Source organism: Physeter macrocephalus, chromosome 5, assembly GCF_002837175.3.
Source record: "Physeter macrocephalus isolate SW-GA chromosome 5, ASM283717v5, whole genome shotgun sequence".
NCBI lineage: Eukaryota > Metazoa > Chordata > Mammalia > Artiodactyla > Physeteridae > Physeter > Physeter macrocephalus.
In genome coordinates, this window is record NC_041218.1 from 42,531,386 (window position 1) to 42,547,227 (window position 15,842).

Consider the following 15,842-nt stretch of genomic DNA (forward strand, 5'->3'; position numbering starts at 1 on the left):
CAAAAAAAAAAAAAAAAAGAAAGAAAGAAACCCTACAGGGTATTCCTTTGAAGGAGGCCAGGTATCACAAATGCCTTGCACTAAACAGGACTTTTCTTCCCAAGAATGCCAAGCACTTTCACAGATGGCTCATTTGTTTTCAAATAATTTTTAACGTAAAAACATTTGTACAACCTGAACAGAGAGGAAAAAATGTTGTGAAAAAGACTCACAATTCTGTACTGCCTTGACAAGTTTTCTGTAAATCTAAAATTATGCCACAATGAGTTTTTTGAAAAGACTCATAATTTACAACATCGTGGTAAACAATAACGCCCTTACCCACAGATGTTCACATCCTGGTTCCTTGAACCTGTGAATATATTACCTTACATGGCAAAAGGGACTGGCAGATACTTAGAGTAAGGTAGGCATCTTGAGGTGGAAAGTTTATCTAGAATCATTTGGGTGGGCCTGCCTGTTGTAATCACAAGAATCCTTATAAGGGGGCAGAGATGTGACAATGGAGACAGAGATGAGGAGGAGGGTGGGGGAGAGAGAGAGGGACTCGAATATGCTACCCTGCTGGCTTTGAAGATGGAGGAAGCGACGACAAGCTCATTTATAGAAACCAGAAAAGTAAGGAAGCAAATTCTTTCTAGAGCCTCCAGAAAGAGTGCAGCCCCACTGACACCTTGATTTTAAGAACCATTTCAGACTTCTGACCTCCAAAACTGTGAGGGAATAAATTTGTGTTGTTGGCCTAAAACAACACAAATTTATATGTGATTTATGGTAGCAGCAATAGGAAACTAATAAGACACTAATTCAAAAATTCTTTTATGACATTCTCCACATTCCTGTTGTGTCAACCAGCTGGCTTTTCAGTCATAATCTCTTCACTTTTCCATGTCACATTTTATAAACCCTTCCTATGAAAATGCAGCTGTAACCAAAAATATTCTTTCCCCTTCTTTCACCACAATCTGAGCCCACACCACCCACCTTTCTGTGGTTGTTACTGCTGCTGTTCTGCACCAATAAGGCTTGTTTGCTTGACGTTTCCTACTCACCAGTAGCCTCATGCTCTTTTTAATACCTCTGGAATTTAATTGAGCATCTATTACTATCCTTTTCTTGAATGCATATACAAATGGGTGTTCAGGTATGCAGGTGCCATAAACCTTCCCATATGCAGACAGTCAGCTGTCTGCAAGATATTCCTCTACAGGTGGAGCATGGATTTCCCCCACCCCCTTGCAGTAAGCCACCGTCCTCTGCCGTGGGCAAATGTTCCCCGAAATGAAATTACTGGCAGCCCAAAGTTAACCTGGAAAATGATTCATAGCTCAAAATCCACTTCTCCCTTTCACACATGGCCGCCTGGAAGCTGCAGTAGTGACAGTGGTATGTCCAGAGCACCTGGCAGCAATACACAGGTAAAGCCACCAGGTAGGCACTCAGTGTCATGTTGCCTGCATTCTCATGTCATCCACAGATGACCCAACTTCCCATCTACCCATCACAGGCCCAGAGACTTCCCTGCCCAGGAGAGGAATGGGTTTTAAAAGTAAGCAAATCTCTATGCAGAATAGCCCTGATTAAATTACAGTCCTGCGGCCAATCTCATGCTACAGAATAAATTATCAAATCATTACCTTCAGCACGAATGCACCAAGGACAAATAAATATAGTGTCTCCCATATTTACTTCTAAGCTCATCGCACTAATGGCTGGTGAAACCTTAGCCCAATGTGGCTATGGGAAATGTTTCAGTCCCTTTCCGCTGACAGCGTCTTCTTTCATTCTCTATTGATCAGCTGTGCCCACACGCTTCCTTGTCACCCTTTAGTCTTCCCTGGATGGCTCACCCTTTTCCACGGGGCTTCAAATCTAATAGGACAGGGGGCTCTTTCTCTCTGGTTATAATTGCTCAAAGTCCATACTTTACGGGCCCCGAGTTCAGGAGCCCTAGCTCTCCTGGTTGCTACATGCTACTGCACACATCCGTGCAGCAATGGATGCTGAGATGTGAGTTCTGAGAGGTTGACTGCCCAGAACCCTGAGACGGCTTCATGCTCTGAGAGGCTCACCCACCCTGACCTCCTCATCTGTCTGAGTTGTGCTGTGTCTCTGGGGAGAATTTTCCCGGCTTTAGATTTGTGTCGGTAAAAACTTCCAGGCTGAGTACAACCTGGAAAAGGTCCTTTGGAGAAGAGATCATCCATTTTGTGCTGCTGCCTGTATTTGGACATCAAGCCTGCCCTGGTTACAGCAAGGTGGGGTGTCACTGTTTTCACTGTTCTATGCCTGGACCCAAGTGGACCGCGCAGAGAGACTTTATAAAGTTTCAGTGAAATGAACCAGACTGATCTACTTCTTGGACAGGAAATCTACCTTAGGTATCTGGTTACCCTGAGAGCCCTTTGTTATCAAGAGAAGGTTTTTAATTCAGGCAGTACTGAAGGAAGAGAAAGCAATGTTTTCCAAAATAGAAGAAATCTGAGGGGTTTTCAAGTAGGTAAGATCTACTTACAGGAAGCCTTTCTTCCCATTTGGATTTATTCTAAAGGAATATAGGGTGGAGAGGAAGGGGGAAGGATTAGAAGAATCCACCCCCTGAGGTCTAAGCCCATACCACACCTGGTTCAAGGTCTGCGAAGTCCCTCCTCAAGGGGGAGGTTGCATGAGGAGTGTGGTGCAGGGCTGGGCTGGGTCTGCTCAGGCAGGCCAGGCAAGGCTCCCGTCCCGTGGAGGAAGACGGGTGCTGCCAGGAGGCAGGAGAGTGGCGGGGGCTTTGGTAATGGCCAGCGCACCCGGAAATCTCTATCTGCCTTTGGTGAACCCAGGAGTCTCCTCCTCAGGAATGTTAACTGTGTGTGACATCCAGTGGGGGCCCAGGCTGGACGGAACAAGGCCCAGGAATTCTGTGCTCACTGGAAAGGGGGCCGCGCCTGCCATTTAAGGGCAGGAGTTGTTCTCCCATTAGCTTGCTCTTGGCTGACAGCCCGTGATGGTGACCCCAAGGTACCTGATCTGACCGGAGGTTCAGCACCCACAAGTTGGACGGGCCACATTCTCTAAGGGCCTTAACCTGACCACCTTCCAAAACGTATCTTTGCAAACCAGAGCACCTGGGAGAGGAAGCGCCCCCAGGAAATATTCCACCCTCTCCCCTGGACCCCAGCAGAGCCAGGCTGCGTGGGGACTACGTGGGCATCCAGTCCCCGTGGCCCGACAGCACGGAAGGACCGGGATGCCAAGGAGCTGCAGCTCTGGATAAGCAGTTGAGTGTCTAGGCAGGGAGCCTGGAGCCATCATGGTCCCACTACCAGGACATCCCGCGGTCAGCCAGGGCCAGCTGAAAGCAGGGGATGTGAACCCCCGTGAGGCAACCTCTGACACAGCCACACCACCTGCACCGACCACCTGAGCCAGGTCAACGAGCATCGGACACGATTACCCAAGGTCTTCTCACCAGCTTGCCGCTTCCCAGATCATGACCCCGTTCTGGTGGTGGTAACTATCCCTCAGCAAAGACATCCTCTACCCTCCCTCCCCAACCCCAAAGCCCACTATTCTAGCCACCACGGCCTCCTTATTTATCAGTAAAATCCTTCCTTAGCTGCTTTATGGCCAGTCTCAGCTCAGATTTGTCTTTTGGTGTTGGAGGGCATTGTCCGAAGCCCTACAGCTCTATCCAGGCCTTCTACTCCATTCACAGGCCCCTAACCCAGTGAGGCTGTCAGGCAGGCCCCAGAAAAACCTCGATAGGGTTTCAGACACAGCTATGATATGATTGGTTTACTTGCCACATATACTAGTCTTCACTGCCTTTCAACCCAAAATACTCCTTTTCACAGAAATTGCTGTTTCTCTGCGGCTACTTCCACTCTCTCCCTGATGCCCCAGCCATATCTGGGGGAACTACGGTTAGCAGAAAGAACAGAGATACCCACCGGTCTTCCCAGGCCAGCAGACAGAGCCAGGCCCTGGGGGAAACAGCCCTCTGGCCCTCACCTGGCCACCTATGAGCCAATGGCCAGCCCTCAAACTGGGGGACCAAGAAGTGAGGCCCTTCAAGAGAGAGACTTTGGAACCTGTGGCCTTCTGACGCAAACTTCTGCCCTCTGTGCCTAACTCCTCTTCCACTGTTCCCTGCTTCACCCTGCAACCCCCAGACCCATCAGATAACTGAGGGCAGGAACCAGGAGACGGGGTGGGGGGGGGGCGGGGCGGGAGGGGCTGGGCCTTCCACGGTACCTCCGTCAAGTTTAACCTTGACCCCAGGATTGGAGGAACCTGGGAAATTCCCACATCCAAATTTCGCCTGATTATATTGTGACCTGCCGTGGGCAAACCGAGGGAGCCCAGCGCCCCTCTTCCGACAGTCTCTGCTCTGCTGAGCCTCAGAACAAGCCTGCCCACGCCAGGCCCCCGCACCACATGACTCTGAATGGGAGAGCGGGGCACAGGTATTGGTATTTTTTTAAAAGCTCCCCAGGTGATTTAAAGAGTTGCCTGTACTGAGAAGCCAGAGAGAGTCTGGGGAGAGGCGAAGATGTCCCGTCGTGGCTGAGGGGCCAGAGGCTCCACTGAGAAGCACTCAGGCCAGGCCCCCTCCTCACATGGTTCAGCTCCCCCAGCCCCATCCTCACCCTCTGCTTTGAGTCCCCCTCCAGGCTGACAACGCTGGCTCCCACTCTGTGCCTCCTGTCTGCTCCCTTCACATTGATGAGCTGGCTGAAGGGTCTGCCTGCTTGTTCCCTTCCTCTTCTGGTTTGAGATGTGACTTAGCACGTTTGCACACCTGGGCTCACGCCCGACCACCTCCCACCACAGCCCCTGGCCCAGCCCAGGTTCCCCAGCTCCCGCGCTGCAGCTCCTGCCCTGCTCTGAGCACCCACCTGCTCATCAGGAGACTATGGGCAGTTTCCCGCAGAATCTCAAGGACATCTTGATGAATCTGCAAGGCCTAGAAGATAGGAAGAGAGCAAAGGATGTCAGTTGAATGAAAGAAATGAATGTAAATTCAAAAGCCTCATTTTAATCATTAATTTTCTCTGGCTCCGTGACCCAAACTCTTTCCGAATGTGCTATCGAGCTGCTAAAATGATTGATTTGTGCTTCCCAGAGATGTGCAGCCAAGAAGGAAAGAAGAAATGAAGCAGGAGCTGGCAGCACACAGCAGCTGGGGGCTGATTGGCTGGGCTGTAATCTTTCTGGATTAAAAGCCAAAAGTTTGAAAATACAGGTTATGGAGTGACTGTGGAGTTAGCTGTAGGTTTCTGTCCTGGTCCTAGCTTTTGTTCTGAGTGATGGTTTTTCAGTCCTTATTGCATTAAAAAATAAAACAAACAGCCTAAGGAAGTAACAGGAGACCTGACGTGGACCAACAACAACAGAGTGGCATGAACAAAGGATGGTGATTAATCCCTAATCCAGTTCTGTGTACCTGAGGTCCAGGAAATAGAACTCAGGAGTATATCACACTGGCTCAGTGTCTCCAGCGGCTACAGCAGGCCTCTGTTGAGGGGAGGGGAGTCGGGCTGCAACACTTCCTCCCGTTGGATGTCGGACACCATCATGGCATCCAGAGGGGAACTGGCAGGGGGTCAAGCCGAGCAGAGCTTCTGTGTCTAGTGAGAGGCTGCGACCTGCACCTGTGTGAGTCAGCAGGTCCTGTTTTTGACACCCCCAGAAAAGGGGGTGTCAGCCTCTGCCTATGAGAACCTGGACATGGGCCTAGAGGCCTGAGCGACTGGCCCTTTGGAAGTTTGCCTGGGTTTGCAGGGCCAGGGAATGGGGAAGGGGTGCCAGGAAGACGTGTTCAGACCTCCTGTCAGCCCGCTCCTCACAGGGTTCCACCCGTGGGGTGCTCCAGGCCATGCAGTTATGAGATCTCATTATCTCCTCCCGACCGGGAGCCAGGTTTTGTGGAGCCCAGAGAGTATACAATTTGGGGAGCCTTTTCAGAAAATGAACACAAATTTGCTGACGCAAAAAGAAGATTGGTATCTTCTTTTTTCCTAAACACGCGTGGTTCCTCCCATGAGGCCTTTGGGACCAGCCGGTAAAATACAATATATCTGTTTTGCTCTGTGACCTTCTTTCCCACACCAGTGCTCAATGGCCAGAGGTGCTGGTGGTAGTGGGATTCATTCTCTATTCACCTCCTGGGGAGCAGGGCCTATGTTTGTCTCCATTACTGCTCTCTTCCCAGGGCCCTGCCCCGCACCGGCACAAAATATGCCCTGGATAAACACAACCGGATTGGCTGATGGCATAAATCAGTTTAGGATGCAAATTAGATAACCAGTCTTTCTAGAACAGTGGCATCTCTATCACCACCACCATCAGAGGTTATTGGAAGTTACCACCCAGTTGGGTCACATGGAACTGATCTGGGTTGTAATCCTAGTTAACTCATTGCCTGACGTTTGACCTTGGGCAAGTCACTTCACCAATCTGGGCCTCAATCTCATGACCTTTAAAATGGGAGTGATGGGCTTCCCTGGTGGCGCTGTGGTTGAGAATCCACCTGCCGATGCAGGGGAACCGGGTTCGCGCCCCGGTCTGGGAGGATCCCACATGCCGCGGAGCGGCTGGTCCCGTGAGCCATGGCCACTGAGCCTGCGCGTCCAGAGCCTGTGCTCCGCAACGGGGGAGGCCACAGCAGAGGAAGGCCCGCATACCACACACACAAAAAAAAAACCTAATGGAGGCAAGTATAATGGAGTAGAAACAAGAAATATGATGCCTGGGGCTTTACTGGAAATCCTCCATCGGCATTGGATGGGTGGGGGTGTGAGATCATCTCTAGATCTGGAGGGCAGACAGGTCCCATCTGGCATCTGTGTTGTAAAAGGAAAGTAGCACCATTGAGCCCTCTGTGCACCAAGTCCCGTGGCTCTGCCACACACACTGTCTCATGTAATCTTCCCCCAGTCATAAAAGATGGTATGTCTATCCTCGCTTTGTAGATAAAAAACTCAAAGCTCAGACAGATTAAACAACTTGCTGAGAGCAGTAAAAACTATTAAGAACAGATTCATCTGATGTCACAGCCCTTCCTGATTCCATGGCTCCCTCAGCCTGGCTGTGGGATTCCTTTCACTTTGGTCCATTTCTAGACCCATTCGTCCCAGGTTTCATCGTGAGGTCTAACAGAACACTGGATGTGGACAAGTCCAAGGCAATCAGCTGACAGTCGCCAAGTCCCTGCAAGGCAGCTGCCCAGCTGTTTCCTCCCAGCTTCTCCTCTTCCTTCCCTCCCACCCCTTTCCCTGTTAGGATCCTCATGGAAGCCAGTGGAATATTACTGACCCAGTCACCTGCTCCCATCTCTTAAGTGGGGACAGTACTCCTCCCCACTGCCCAGATCGTTCCTGAACTGTTGACCAAATGTGTGGAAGCTGCTTTGAAGTATGACCTCTCATTAAGTGAAAATCCTAGCAGCAAACACATATTACCTCTGTGTGTATGTGCCTCTTCATAGAAATTGAGAGAAAAACATTTTAAAGGAGTTGTTTAAATAGATGAGGTCTTTCAAAACTTGACTGCAGGTAAAGTACTGGGTCATGCCAACTAACTTTATTTTATTTATTTATTTATTTTTATAAATTTATTTATTTATTTTTATAAATTTATTTATTTATTTTTGGCTGCATTGGGTCTTCGTTGCTGCGTGCGGGCTTTCTCTAGTTGTGGCCAGCGGGGGCTACTCTTCATTGCGGTGCGTGGGCTTCTCATTGCAGTGGCTTCTCTTGTTGCGGAGCACAGGCTCTAAGCACGCGGGCTTCAGTAGTTGCGGCACGCGGGCTCAGTAGTTGTGGCTTGCGGGTTCTAGAGCGCAGGCTCAGTAGTTGTGGCACACAGACTTAGTCGTTCCGTGGCATGCGGGATCTTCCCGAACCAGGGCTCGAACCCGTGTCCCCTGCATTGGCAGGCAGGTTCTTAACCACTGCGCCACCAGGGAAGTCCCCATGCCAACTAATTTTAACCTGTCAGCTAGCTGACTGCCACTAAGACACAGTTGCTTAGTTTTTTCTTGGTGAAGTGTTAAATAGCTGTCAAGTCAGCTCTTGGGTGATAACAAGCATCCAATTATCACTAAAAATGGAGTCTGGTCCCAGGGGCCTGCCTGTCCTTGGAGATTCGAGGAGAACTCCATGTGCTGGTACAGCTAGGCCCACACATCTAGGAGAAACAAATAAAAATGGTTATTTACTGACTGCCTCTTATGTGCCAGCCACCAGGCAAAGCATGCTGCATCCATAATCTTGTGGATTAGCTGCATGGCAGAGCAGGCACCATTGTTATCCCCATTTTACAGAAGAGGAAATTAATGCCATTGTCATCAGCTTATAGGTGTCTGGGGTAATATTTAGGGCTCGTCACAAGCAATCCCAATCCAGTTATCCAGTTCTTCCCCAAATAGGGGCGGGATATTCTTCCCTGCCCCCTGATGTTGGTAACATGTGTCCCTTCCAGGTGGAAGTGGTTTCCTCATCTGCAGTTGAGAAGAAATAGTATCTATCCCATAACCTGCTGGGAGGATTAAATGTAGTAATATATATGCAATAATGTATATAAAAATATAGCATAGGGTATGGCACATAGTAAGGGCTTAATAATGTTAGCTATTATTATTTTCATGATGATGATTACATGATGTTGTTCCTTGAGAATTTTCAGCATCTTCCTATTACGTATTAGGTCATGGCCAAATGTCTCAGCCGGGCATTCCAGTTTTCACTTCCTTCCTGATGTTTCTGTCATGGCTCAGGAAGCTCTGAGGCAGGCCACCTTACTTAGCACCTGAACTGTTTGAGGGAAGCTAGGAAGCTGAAGACAGGAGCCTGCCCTGAGGAGATGGGGCTACTTCAAGTAGCCCAGCCTCAGGAGTGCTCTGTTAGGACAGCAGCTGCCTCAGCCAAAACCTGATGTGGCCAGAAGGCCCAGTCCAGCAGGGAGAACGCAGCTGTTGGGAACTATATGAAGGCAATCCTGGGAGTTAGTGTTGGACATTGTGCCCATTATTGAAGACAACGTTTCCTTACTGTTTATAGCGTTGGATACAAAATGTATATTTGGGTTCTTGTTCTGGGAAAGATGCAGCAAGCACACTTCAACATGCCTCTCCCACTGAATGCAACAATAAATGTCAGACAGAATGCATGGAGCAGCTATTGGAGGACAATGAAAAGTAAACAGGAGGAGGTGGATTAGGGAAGGAGAACAGACTTTGAAGTACCCCCAAAACCACTGTGAGTCTCCCATTTTTACCAATCTGGGATCATCTGGCCTAGACTCACAGGCAGTCTGAAAACTGGCCATGAGCACCAGATGCAAACAGAAAAGGCTGCAAAAGGAACCCTTGCTGTCTGGTCTGAGGAGTGGGAAAAGGGGCTCGTAAATGTCAGAGAAAGTGAGGAAAGCGCCTGGTTTGTTTTTTTTTTTTTCCATCCTCCCACCCTGACCCCAGGCTAATCCCATGGCAGCAGCAGTGACAGCAATGGGGGCGGCAGCCAGGTAGGTGCCTAAAACTTTGAGAGAAGAAAACCCTCCCTCTGACTAGAGAAGCTATGGTCCCAAGAAGGTAGGACAAAATCCCACTGCTTTTTTTTCTCCCTATCCTTCCACCTCTTGGCCCATACTCAGACACACTCAGGAGAAGTGCACAGCTGAGCAGGGAATCTAAATCCCCAGCTTATAGACCAGAGGGCCACATGGGAGCTGAAAGTGTCAGAATGATCTCAGAAAAGAGAGCGCTTAAGAGAGAAGTCCCATGTGAGCTCCTGGGCTTATTTCTAAGCTCTGTGAGTTATGAGAACTGAACTGTGGATTAGAGAATCACCCAGACTCCCAAATGGCCACTGGGTAGCACATAAAGAACAGATCCAAGTAGCACTGCAAAGTTGTTGAAAACTGAACTGAAGTTGAAACCACAGTCCACAGAAGGCGGGTCAGGACCTGAGGCTGGAGCTTAACCGTATCAATTACCTGCTAAAATAAAACAAAACAGAATTCAACATTCTCTTTAGGATTTAAATAAAACATAGAGTCTCAGAATATAATATTCAAATGTCTAGGATATAGTCGAAACTACTCAGCATATGAAGAACCAGAAAAATATCAACTTATAAGGGAAAGGGCAATCAAGAGATGACACAAACATTGAAATTCCTAGATAAAGATGCTAAAGCAGCTATTATAATTATGCTCCAAGAAGTAAGAGTGAATTCTCTTGAAATGAATGGAAAGATAAAAAATTTAAGCAAAGAGATTGAATGAAGAACTAAATAGAAATTTGGGGGAACTGAAAAATACAATAACTGAAATAAAACATTCACGATAGAATCAATAGCAAAATAGAGAGTAGTCAGTGAACTTGAAGACAGATCAATGGGAATTATCCAATCTGAACAAAGAGACAAAAATTGAAAAAAAAAAATGAACAGAGCCTTGGGGACATGAGGAACAATACCCAAAAGTTTAACATTTGTATTATCAGAGTCTCAGAAGGAGAGGGAAAAGAGTATGGTGCAAACATTTTATTTGAAGAAATAATGGGTAAAAACTTCTCACATTTGGTGAAAGACATAAACTTACAGCTTCAAAAAGCTCAGTGAACCTCAAATAATATAAACCCAAAGGAATCCATGTCCAGACACATCATAATCAAACGGCTAAAAACTAAGACAAAGAAAAAAATCTTAAAAGCAGACAGAGAAAATGGTGCTTTGTTATGCTCTTTAGAGAAATGCTGATTGGAAATACTGTGAATTTCTCATATAAAACAATGGAGGTGAGAAGGAAATGGAATAACATTTTTAAGATGCTGGCAGAAAAACTGTCAACCAGAATTCTTTATCTGGTAAAAACATTTTTTCAGGAATGAAGATGGAATAAAAATATTCTCAGTAAAGGAAAACTGAGAGAATCCTTTACCATTAGATATGCTCTAAAATAAATACTAAGGGAATGCTTTCCCCCTGAGACTGGGAACAAGGCAAGGATGTTCTGGAAAAAAAAATGATGGTGATGGGGAATAAATCCGTGGTTGCCAGAGATTAGGGTGTCATTGCAAATGAAGAACACAGGGAGTTTTGTGTGTGATGGACTGTTCTGTATCCTGTTGTGGTGATGGCATGAAACTATATATATGTGAAAACTCAAAACTGTTACATCCAAAAAGAAAATAGAAAAGGAACCTGGAAAAAGAACTGGGGTGGGGCTGGGATAGACAAAAGGAGAATGAACTGAAGCTTCCTCTCACCTCCATAAAACTCATTCAAATCCATCCACCAAAGTTCCGAAGACACCTCAGCCACCCATGAAAATCCTGCCTCTGAATTCCCATAAATTAGGCTCTTCCTTTTCCTATTACAAGAGATAAGCCCAGACTCTAAGAGCAAGCAATGCAACGCTTCTCATTCAGTTTGTCAAAAATGAGTTCTGGAGCATGTACTGTGTGTTCGGTAGCCAGGGGTACAGATGTGAATAACAAGGGTTTAGCTCCCTACCCTTATGAACTAAAGTCTAACAGGATAGGAAGCAGAGCACAGAAAATAAAAACATAAATCAAATGGTGATGGTGCTAAACAGGGACTAAACCGAGTTCTGGGATTCTGGAATGGGATTCTGGGACACGTCCACTCTTCGCTTACTAGGGGGCTGCTGTGGGCAAGGATTTAACCACTCCATGCCTCGGTTACCTCATTTGTAAAGTGAGGGTAACAATAGTAGCTACCTCCTGAGGGTGTAAGAATTCTGCAAAATAATATGTATTCCATAGGATTACCGTACCACTTGAACATTGTACGTGATCAGTAAATGTTAGCTACTCTAATTATTAGTAGTTTCAGAAGAACTGTACTTAGAGTTGCTTCAAGCTTCAGCGAAGTCTACTGAGCAGGTAGGAATTCCTCTCTTCTCCGCCCCACTTGCTTCATGCTCCCTTCCCATGTATCAAGGAATTAGAGATTTCAGGAACTCTTAGGCTCATTTGCCTCTGCGGGCTCCCTGCTAAGGCGGCCTCTTCATTAAAGGAATATAACCCTTTAGAAGCACTGTGCTCTCCATGGGGAGTGTAGAAAGCTCCTGGGATCAGAAAAAGCTGGGTTTGAAGGCTGGCTCTGCTGTGTGACCATGGGCAAGTGGCTTAACTTCTCTGAGCCTCATTTTTCCAATCCATAAAATGTGAATAATCACACATGCTATTCAGAGTTGAGATAAGGTCAGCAAAGAATGTTTCATTAGGGTAGCTATTTTTGTTATTCAGAATCTAGGCAAAGGTTTATTCTGGGAATTGAATTAAGCAAGCCATTGGAGCAAGCAGGGTGCATAGCCCTGGAGTGGAAGTAATTGATGGGAAGACAACCCCACCTCCATCCTGTCACTGTGCAAGACAGTGGGGTCCCCAGTCATGGGGTTACTGAGGGGTCAGAGTAGAAAGGAACAGTAACTATTAGTGGCCTGACCACCTCATTTTCAGACAAGAAGGTGGACAGCAGTGACTTGCCCCAGGCCACAGGGTCCCTTGAAAGCTCAGCTGGGTCCCCTAAGTTTGGGGGTGTCACTGGACTTCTGTAAACACATGTGACTCCCCCACCAACAGTTACTGTGACTAAGGAAGGGTCCAACAGCCACCTCAGTGATGGATGGGCAGGGTGGGTGACAGTGGGCAAAGGCGGCCTGGACACAGCTGAGAAAAAAGTCAAAGCCAACCATGAGGACGGTCCCTTCCAGCAATAGGTTTCTTGTGCTCTTTGTCATTTTGTCATCATTTTGTGGGAGCTTGCTATATATGGACTGAGTCCTTTGCCATATTGTATGTTTGTCTACATGTGTAGGTGTGTGTACATACACACATGCATCTGTATATGCATACAGGCATGCATGCATGTATATATATATTATATATAACATATATAAATATAAAGTATTTTCCTGCAGTCTAAAGCTTGTTTTTTATTTTCCTAAGCATGCTTCTTAATGAGAAGTTTTTAATATTGATGGAATACAATTTACTGCTTGTTTCTTTCATATTTAGTGCTTTTTGTCCAGTCTTAAAAATTTTGCCTCCCCCTAAGTAGAGCATATTTTTCTGCTATGTTTTCTTCTAGAAGCATTCTAGTTTTAGCTTTTACATTAAGATCTGTCATGCATCTTGAATTCCTTGTCTGTGTGTGGTATGAAGTAGGGGGTCAAGTTTCTTTTTTTCCACACGATATCCAGTTGCTCCAGCACCATCGGGTGAAAAGACGTTCCCTTCCCCATGCGGGTACACTGACTACACTGGGGGTCTATTTCAGAACTCTCTATCCTCTTCCATTCGTGTGCTCAGCTGTCCTTACGTCAACACGGCACCGTCCTGGTTACTGTAGCTTTACAGGAAAGCTGGGAATCAGGGAGTGTTAAGGTCTGCAACTCTGACTTACGAATGTCTTGACAAATCTAGGTTCTTTGTATTTCTACATAAATTTTAGAATCAGCATGTCAATTTCTACAAAGTCTTCTGGGGCTTTTCTTTAATACTAGACTGATTTTTTTTAGAGCAGTTTTAAGTTTACATAGAAAATGAACAGGAAGTACAGAGTCTTCATATACCCTCCCTCATCCGGTTTCCCCTATTATTAACGTGGTGCAATAATGTGGTGCTCTTGTTAAAACTGATGAACCAATATGGATACACTATAATTAAAGTCCATAGTTTACATAGGGTTTGCTCTGTGTGTTCTGTAGCTCCATGGGTCTTGACAGACGCCTAATATCATGTATCTACCATTAGAGAATCATGCATAATAGCCTCATTACCTTAAAGATTCTCTGTGCTCCTCCTGTTCATTACTCTCCATTCCCAACCACTGGCAATCACTGATCATTTTATGGCCTCTATCATTTTGCCTTTTCCAGAATGTCGTATCACTGGACTCATACAACATGCAAACTTTTCAGATTGATTACTTTTTTTTTTTTTTTTTGCAGTAGGCAGACCTCTCACTGTTGTGGCCTCTCCCCTTGCGGAGCACAGGCTCCGGACGCGCAGGCTCAGCGGCCATGGCTCACGGGCCCAGCCGCTCCACGGCACGTGGGATCTTCCCGGACCGGGGTACGAACCCGTGTCCCCTGCATCGGCAGGCGGATTCTCAACCACTGCGCCACCAGGGAAGCCCTGATTTCTTTAACTTAGCATTATGCATTTAAGTTTTTCCATGTTTTTCAGTGGCTCAAAACCTCATTTCTTTTTATTGCTGAATAAAATTGCATTGTATGGATGTACCACAGTTTGTTTATTCACCTAAGGACACAACCAAAGGACATTTTGGTTGCGTCCAAGTTTTGGGAATTAAGAGTAAAGCTACTGTAACATCTGTGTTCAGGTTTTTCTGTGGATATGTTTTCAACATATTTGAGTGACTACATTACGTCACTCCTTCCCTCCTGTAATCCTTCTGTGATGAGGAAAAAACGTTTTAAGAAAAGCAGGAAAATTCGTTTTAGAGGAAAAAGTCTTTGTTGAGCACGATTCCTTTATGGCTGGGAATGGACAGCCTGGGGACATTGCTAGTTGGGCTAGAAGTAGAGAAACCACATATTTTATTATCCAAACCAGGACACTTTGGAGGGTAAGAGGGGCACTGTTAACTTCACTGGCACGACAGGTATAATCTGTTTTATTCCCTATAAACCTAAGTATATGTCCCTCCTTTTAGAAATGAAGCCAAGAGGTAGCTAAACTTCTGTGCATTAAAGCAAACAAACAAACAAAACCACAACAGGATGGCTAAATTTAAAATGACTGACCATACCAAATGCTGGTGAGGGTGTGGTGTGGAGCAATTGACACTCTCATACATTGCTGGTGGGAGTGTGGGAAGGTACAACCATTTTGGAAATCAGTTTGGCAGTTTCTTAAAAGGTTAAGCATACATGTACCATACAACCCAACCATTCCATTCCTAGATATTTACCAAAGAGAAATGAAAGCATGAAACTCCAAGTCTTATACATGAATTTTAATAGGAGCTTTATTTGTTAAAGCCAAAACCAGAAACAACCTAAATCCATCAATAGATGAACGGCTAAATTGCGGTATATCCGTACAATGGAATACTACGCAGCAATAAAGACATATAAACTCTTAGTGCACACAATATTGAAGAATCTCAAAATCATTATACCGAATGAAAGAAGCCAGGGGGGAAAGTAACATATTGTATGATTCCAGTTATACAAAACTCTAGGACATACAAGCTAATCTATATATAGAGAAAGAAGATCAGCAGTTTCTTTGGGATGGGATGGAGGGAGGAATGGATTAAGAAGGGCACAAAGAAACTTTAAGGGGTGATGAAAATGCTTGAGGGGCTATGGTTTTATGTGTGTGTATATGTCAAAACTGATAGAATGGGACTCTTTAAATATGTGCAGTTTAGTGTACTTCAATTATACCTCAATAAAGTTGGAAAACTTCCTAAAAATAAAAAGTAAAATAAAAAGGAATGCTCTTAAAGACCTTTAAAAAAATGGGAGATTTTGGGGGGCAGTTTATCATTGGAGTCAGTGGACAAGGTGGAGAGTAGAAGATTGAGGGGGAGGAAAGGGGCGCAAGAAGTTGAGTCTGGAGATAACAGAAGAGAAAACCAGTGAACATTCCCCAGTTAGGGTTGGGGCCGCAGGAGAGGGAGGACCAGGCTTTAAGACTAATGATGTCTGACAGTCACTTTTATCTGCTGTGCTGTCACCCACACTTATACCCTGAATCTGTAATTAGAAATGTAATGGGGGCTTCCCTGGTGGCGCAGTGGTTGCGCGTCCGCCTGCCGATGCAGGGGAACCGGGTTCGCGCCCCGGTC

At 46.1% G+C, this 15,842-nt stretch overlaps 1 long non-coding RNA gene across 3 annotated transcripts in view; it reads left to right on the forward strand.

The window, feature by feature from the left end:
• The window catches only part of LOC114486294 (uncharacterized), a 66,996-nt gene that overhangs the window by 46,856 nt on the left and 4,298 nt on the right, over positions 1-15,842 (forward strand). The window contains exon 3 of one of the 3 annotated variants that reach the window (XR_003679790.1): positions 5,114-5,583. The exons of 1 other annotated variant lie outside the window; for it this stretch is intronic. This is a non-coding gene — a long non-coding RNA (uncharacterized lncRNA). Of the gene's footprint in view, positions 1-3,842; positions 3,906-5,113; positions 5,584-15,842 lie in introns of those variants that run through there. One more of the 3 variants, XR_008617358.1, reaches the window with a different exon arrangement.